Raw genomic sequence first — 6,000 nt, 5'->3', positions numbered from 1 at the left:
TGATAAAATAATTTAATTTAAATTAATTTAAATTTTATTTATCTTAGGCCCCACATAAAAAAATATAATATAAATAACCATTCATATTTTTGGTCCTCTTTACTGATTTTAAGCGCTTTCCCTTGCCCCAGGCAACTTCTGACACGGGTGGAAGGAGGGAAAAGACGAAGGTGAAGGGCGACTCCTGCTGGCAGAAAGGAAAAAGCTCAGCACTCGTATTCCCAGTAACGGCTGCTCCCTCTCCCAAATAATGCAACTTTGGAAGCCTCTTTTCAGCAGCCGTTGTTTTTTTAACCTTCTGTCTTTATTTTTTTTTTTCCATTCTTTGAATTTTAATCTTTTAATTAGTCATTGTCCTTCTTGCTGATCCCCTTCGCCAGCTCCACTCACGAAACCTTTTTAGCCCTTGTACCCGTTCCACCTCATGGATGGATGGATGGATGGTGATACATAGATGAGCAGTAGATCTCGCCCACTTCAGGCCGGGGAGCCTGCAGCACAAAGGGGTCGCCCAGAAAGGACCAGCAACCTGCGTGTCCTTGCTCGTGCAATCCACAGTGGCATGGGCCAAAAGCGGGGTTCGGCAAATTTAGCAGCCTTTTCAATTTTCACAGCTTGACTCAGTTTTAAGTTTTGGGAAGTTCCTGAGACTTAGTGGGATTCCCCTAAAGTTTGGATATCCTTGGCCAGCCCTGCCTACAGATGTAGGTGGTGGGAGCAGAACCTCTGGTTTTCCCAGTTGATTCTGTGGTTCTCGGGGGTGTGTTCTTGTCTCACGTTCAGTGCTGTATGGACTGGGTGTTGGAAGGGTCATGGGGTTCCAGCGGCTGTGGGCATCTGTTGGAGAAAGATTCATTGAATTTGACTTTCTTGATGCTGTGATTTGCTGGGTTGGAGGCTCTGATCAGGTGCTCGGGAGCTGAGTGAAGTCAGGTGTCTGGGCTTGTGGTGCCCTGGATGAAAACCACAGGCCTTTGGCCTCGGGCACAGATATCAGAGTGTGTGCTGTTTGGAGAGTGTGTTGACCTTGTTAGGTGCTTCCTTGCCTGCAGTGCATTCATGTCCCTGGTGACTCTTCCCTGAGTATTTAGACAGATGGGAGGTTTGGTGGTTCATGGGGTCACGGGAAAAGGGGTGTAGGCTCCCAATATTCTGCAAAGAGCGAAAGGCCAAGTCTTTGAGAGTCTGGTGTTTCCCCTTTCTTGTTATGTTTGTGGTGGTTCCTCCCCAGTGCCCTGAGATGAAGACTGGGACCCCTTTTGGTATTGCCTTGGAGAATCCTTGGGTACGCTGGTTTTATTTTGTGTTCCTCATGGAATCCGTTGGGAAAGGGGAAGGGGAAAAAACACTGGAAGAATAAGGTTGTCAAATGTTGGAAAGTTTGGGTTAGAATACAGGAGAGGATGGTGGAAGGAAATGGGAAAAAGTCAAAAAAAAAGAGGATTTTGGAGGTTAACAACTTATCAATAGAAGGGAAGATTTTTGCTGTAGAGGCAGTTACAATCCAAAACATGAATTTAAAATGTTTTCCACAAAGAAATAGTAAGAAGAATTATAAAAGAAAGTGTTTTGTTTCTTATAGGGTTATAATTGAAAAATTGCAAAGGAAGGTAAGAAAATGGAGAAAGAGGTTCCGAATATAGAAAGGAGTTGACTTTAAGACACAGAACGTGTTGTTAATATGACATTAAGTAAAATTGGAATTTAAAGGGATATGATCCAGATATCTCTGGAACAAAAAAAAAGCAAAAAGCCAATTAAATAGAAATCGGGTGCCATCACGGGAAGTGGCAGAGGACTTTAGAAAATACATGAGGGTTAAAATATTAGGGATCCTTTTTGGGAAAGGGAAGGAGGAAAAAAGGAGACTGGAAGGGGGGAATGGAAAGAAAGTTATAAAGCTCACAAGTCTCTGGGGGGACTGGGGAGCAACATATGAGGCAAAATTTTGCTATTGAAGTCAATAAATTTTGCCGGGGCTCTTTCTGGCAACAGTTTTTTCTAGGACAAAATATATTCTAAGGAAAATCGAAGACAATGTTTTTATTTTTTGGGAGGTCTACAGATGAGAAGGTCGCAAAACAGAAAGTAAAGAAACAAAAAAGGAAAGGGAAAAAAGGTTTTCTGGACTTAAGGATCTTGTTAAGATTGAAATACGGCCCTTTACATATCTTTTACAGAAGGCGGAAAGGAGGGGGCAGCGGATTTAAGGTACATGATGGGTGGTCATCTAAGAAGGTTTGGGCTTTTAAAACCAGAACAAAAAACCATATGAGTTTAGATTACCCAAACTATACAGGAGGTTGATGGACTGTATCAAAGATTTGGAGCTTCAGCAGGATGAAAAGGACTTGTGGAGGAGGTGGAAAGAATAGTGGAAAAGTAAGGGAAAGTGAGAAGCCAGTAAACATTACTGGGAAATCTAGAGAGGAATCTAAACTGATATGGAAAGATTTGGGGAAAGTTTTCCCAAATAATCAAGTAGCAGATATAGCCTGGCTGGCCGATGAACACTAGAAACCAACCTGGCTTTAAGTAAAAGAAAAGAAAAATTACAAGGGCTAAATGTCCCAGGGCGGATGTAAAGAAAAAAATAAGTCAGTATGGACATGCATGTGGGACTGCCCACAGTGAGGATTTTGGAAGGAAGTAAAAGGGAGAGACACATAGTAGACATCAAGCTGGATAGAGACTTGGTGGTGTTTGGGAGTCAGGAAGAGGTCGGGAAGAAATTTGGGGCCGAATAAACGTGATAAAAGAAATATTGTGGAAGGCAAGGTGTGCATACACAAATAAACAGAAAGTTTTTCCCAACAGAAAAAAATTTGGGAAAGATCAGAAAACCTCTCGTTTATGAAAAAAAATCTAACTTTGGAAGCCCTCTTTTCTAAAACGCAGCCCTATGTTTTTTTTTTTTCTCTCCTTCCCTGTCTGTCTTCATTTTTTTTTTTTTCCATTCTTTTAAATTTGAAATACGTTGTCCTTCTGCAGTCCCCCTTTTGGCTCTCTCGCTCTCGCCACCCATTTAAGACCCCCCGTTTTCCCCCTTCCTCCTCATGGATGGATGGATGGATGGATAGAAAGACAGATAGATCTCGTCCAGCTCTTCAGACGGGGCCTGCAAGCACAAAGGGGCATCGTCCAGAAAGGACCAGCGCCTCGTGTCCTTTCCAGCCTGCATCCCACAGTGGCATCAAGGGAGGGCAAACACCGGCTCAAGTCTCGAACGTGTACCCAGGGGGTGCCCCAGATCCTCGGCTGCCCAAAGCCCAGCTTCTGTCAGGTGGAAGGGGGGAAAAGGGGCGAAGGGCGACTCCTGCTGGCAAAGGCAAAACACGGCACTCGTATTCCCAGGCGGTCTCCCATCCAAGTACTAGCCCGGGCCCGACTCTGCAGCTTCCGAGATCGGACGAGATCGGGCGTGTTCAGAGTGGTATGGCCGTAAGCGAGGGCTGCTCGTTTTTCTCTCCCCAAATAGCGCCGTGGAAGCCCTCTTTTCCCAAACGACAGCCCTATGTTTTTTTTGTTTTTTTTTCTCCTTCCCCTGTCTGTCTTCATTTTTTTTTTTTTTTTTTTTATTGCCATTCTTTTGAAATTTTGTTATTCTTTTGAATTAGAATGTGCGTTGCTTTCATACTGATCCCCTTCTGCCGCTCTCGCTCTCGCCACCCATTTAAGACTCCCCTGTTAATTTTCCCCCTCATGGATGGATGGATGGATGGATGGATGGATAGATAGAAAAGACAGACAGAAAATCTCGTCCAGCTCATCAGGCGGGGAGCCTGCAACTTTACAAGGGGCATCTTAGAAAGAACCAGCACCTCTATCCTTGCTAAGCTGCAATCCCACAGGGTATCAAAGGGGGGGCAAAACACCGGCTCAAGTCAGGCAGTACCTGCGCTGCCCCAGATCACTTTGCGGCCTGGCAGTCTTCCGAGGTGCTCTGCTGCTTGCTGGCGGGGCCCGCCAGCTTCTTCCTCGTTCTCCCGGAGGGGCGGGTCGCCTTCCTCTTTCGCAGCTTGCCTCCTGCCCCCTGTCTGCTCCCTGCTCCGCCTCCGCCTGCCGCCTGCCCCCATGTCTTTGCTGTTGGGGCTGTTTATCATTCAGCGTCCCCCCCAGTCCTACCCCCCCTGTTTTCTTCCAGGGCCCAAAAGCTTTTCCCGCGATAGGTGGCTGGTTTTTCAAAAGCGAGGTGCACCTTGGGGTTGCTAGTGAAACCTGTCTAATCAAGGGGGTAGAGGTCAGTTCAACCAACATCAGGTCACGGTGCACACGGAGCGTCTGGGCACAGCTGCTCCCCGGGGAAAGAGCCCGGGAAAGGGTCCCGAAGAAGCCCGAAGGGGCCGGGACCGGGACTGTGCTGGGAAAACCTCCCCGCCGCCCGGCGATGAAGCCGAGGAAGTGGGAGGATGGCGCCAGGCTGCCTCATCCACCTGGCAGGAGATACCATGATCCGGTGGTTCTCCCCGGGCGAGGCTCATCCATTGCCTCCGGGTGTGCTGACCCTCGATTTCCCCCAAAAGGAAACTCGACTGCATAATTTGTGGTAGTGAGGGACTGCGTTGCGCTCTCCCTGATGTCTGGTTCAAAAACAGGCTGAAACTCGTTCCAACTTATGGAAGTGGTGCTTGGGCGATTGTGAAGCAGGAGCCTGTGAACAACGGGTCTGGGGGCTTAAGCAATAAATAAAGAAGTTCCAAAAAATCAATCAATCAATCTGTTGTCTGTCCATTTTATTTATTTATTTAAGGGACCCCGCCCTGAAAAATGATTAAAAAATATTAATTTAAATTAACTAATCAATGTATTTATTTATTTTTAAGGACCCCACATAATAAAATAATAATATAAATAACCATTCATTATTTTAGGTGCCTCTTTACTGATTTTAAGCCGCTTCCTTTGCTGCCAAGGCCCAGCTTCTGACACGGGTGGAAGGAAAGAAAAGCAAGGTGAGGGCGACTCCTGCTTTGTAGAAAGGCAAAAGCTTACAGCCTCAGTATTCCCAGTAAACGGGGCTGCTCCTTCTCTCCCCAAATATGCAACTTTGGAAGCCTCTTTCCTGAACGACAGCCGTATGTTTTTTTTTTTTTTCTCCTTCCCCTGTCTGTCTTCATTTTTTTTTTTTTTTTTGCCATTCTTTTGAAATTTTTCGGAATGTCTTTTGAATTAGATATGCGTTGTCCTTCATGCACTGATCCCCTTCTGTGGCTCTCTGCGCTCTAGCCACCCATTTTAAGACCTGTTACCCGTTTCCACCTCATGGATGGATGGATGGATGGATGGATACATAGACAGACAGATAGATCTCGTCCAGCTCTTTGGGCAGAGGCCTGCAACTTTACAAAGGGGGCATAGTCCAGAAAGGACCAACAGCCTGCATTGTCCTTGCTAGCGTGCAATCCCACAGTGGCATGGAGGCATAGCGTGAATGTCGGCAAAGTTTCTTAGCAGCCTTTGTGCGGAGATTTTCACAAAGCTTATTCGACTCAGTTGTTCGAGCTTCCTGTGGGAGTTCCTGGGGAGCTTGAGTGGGATTCCCCTGAAGTTGCTGGATATCATGCAGCCCAGCCGTGCACATAGTGCACAATGAGTGGTGTGGAGACAGAACCTCTGTGTTTTCCCGAGATTGATTCTGTGGTTGCGTCAGGGGTGTGTTCTTACTCCTCACTTTGTTCAGTGCTTATATGGACTGGGTGTTGTGCAGAAGTCCTCGCCCAGGGTTCCAGCGGCTGTGGAGCATCTGTTGGAGAAGAAAGATTCATGAATATTGACTTTGCTGATGATGCTGTGATTATGCGTGCCTGGAGTCAATGGAGGCTCTGATCAGGGTGCTCAAGAGAGACTGAGTGAGGGAGTCTGAGTGTGTCTGGGTATGGAGGTGTGTCCTGGATGAAAACCAGCAGCCAGGCCTTTAATGACCTCTTGGGCACAGATATCAGCAGTGTGTCTGTTTTGCTGAGTGTGTTGACCTTGTTGGTGGCTTACCCCACCTTGGCA

General features: G+C 46.5%; 2 pseudogenes; one reads left to right on the top strand and one right to left on the bottom strand.

Moving 5' to 3' along the window:
• Positions 1–3,330: 3,330 nt before the first annotated feature.
• Positions 3,331–3,447, bottom strand: LOC120522698 (annotated as a pseudogene).
• A 978-nt stretch (positions 3,448–4,425) lies between these two features.
• Positions 4,426–4,577, top strand: LOC120522713 (annotated as a pseudogene).
• Positions 4,578–6,000: the final 1,423 nt, after the last annotated feature.

Source organism: Polypterus senegalus, unplaced genomic scaffold (assembly GCF_016835505.1).
Source record: "Polypterus senegalus isolate Bchr_013 unplaced genomic scaffold, ASM1683550v1 scaffold_2225, whole genome shotgun sequence".
Lineage (NCBI taxonomy): Eukaryota > Metazoa > Chordata > Cladistia > Polypteriformes > Polypteridae > Polypterus > Polypterus senegalus.
This window is presented reverse-complemented; position numbering and strand designations above follow the sequence as displayed.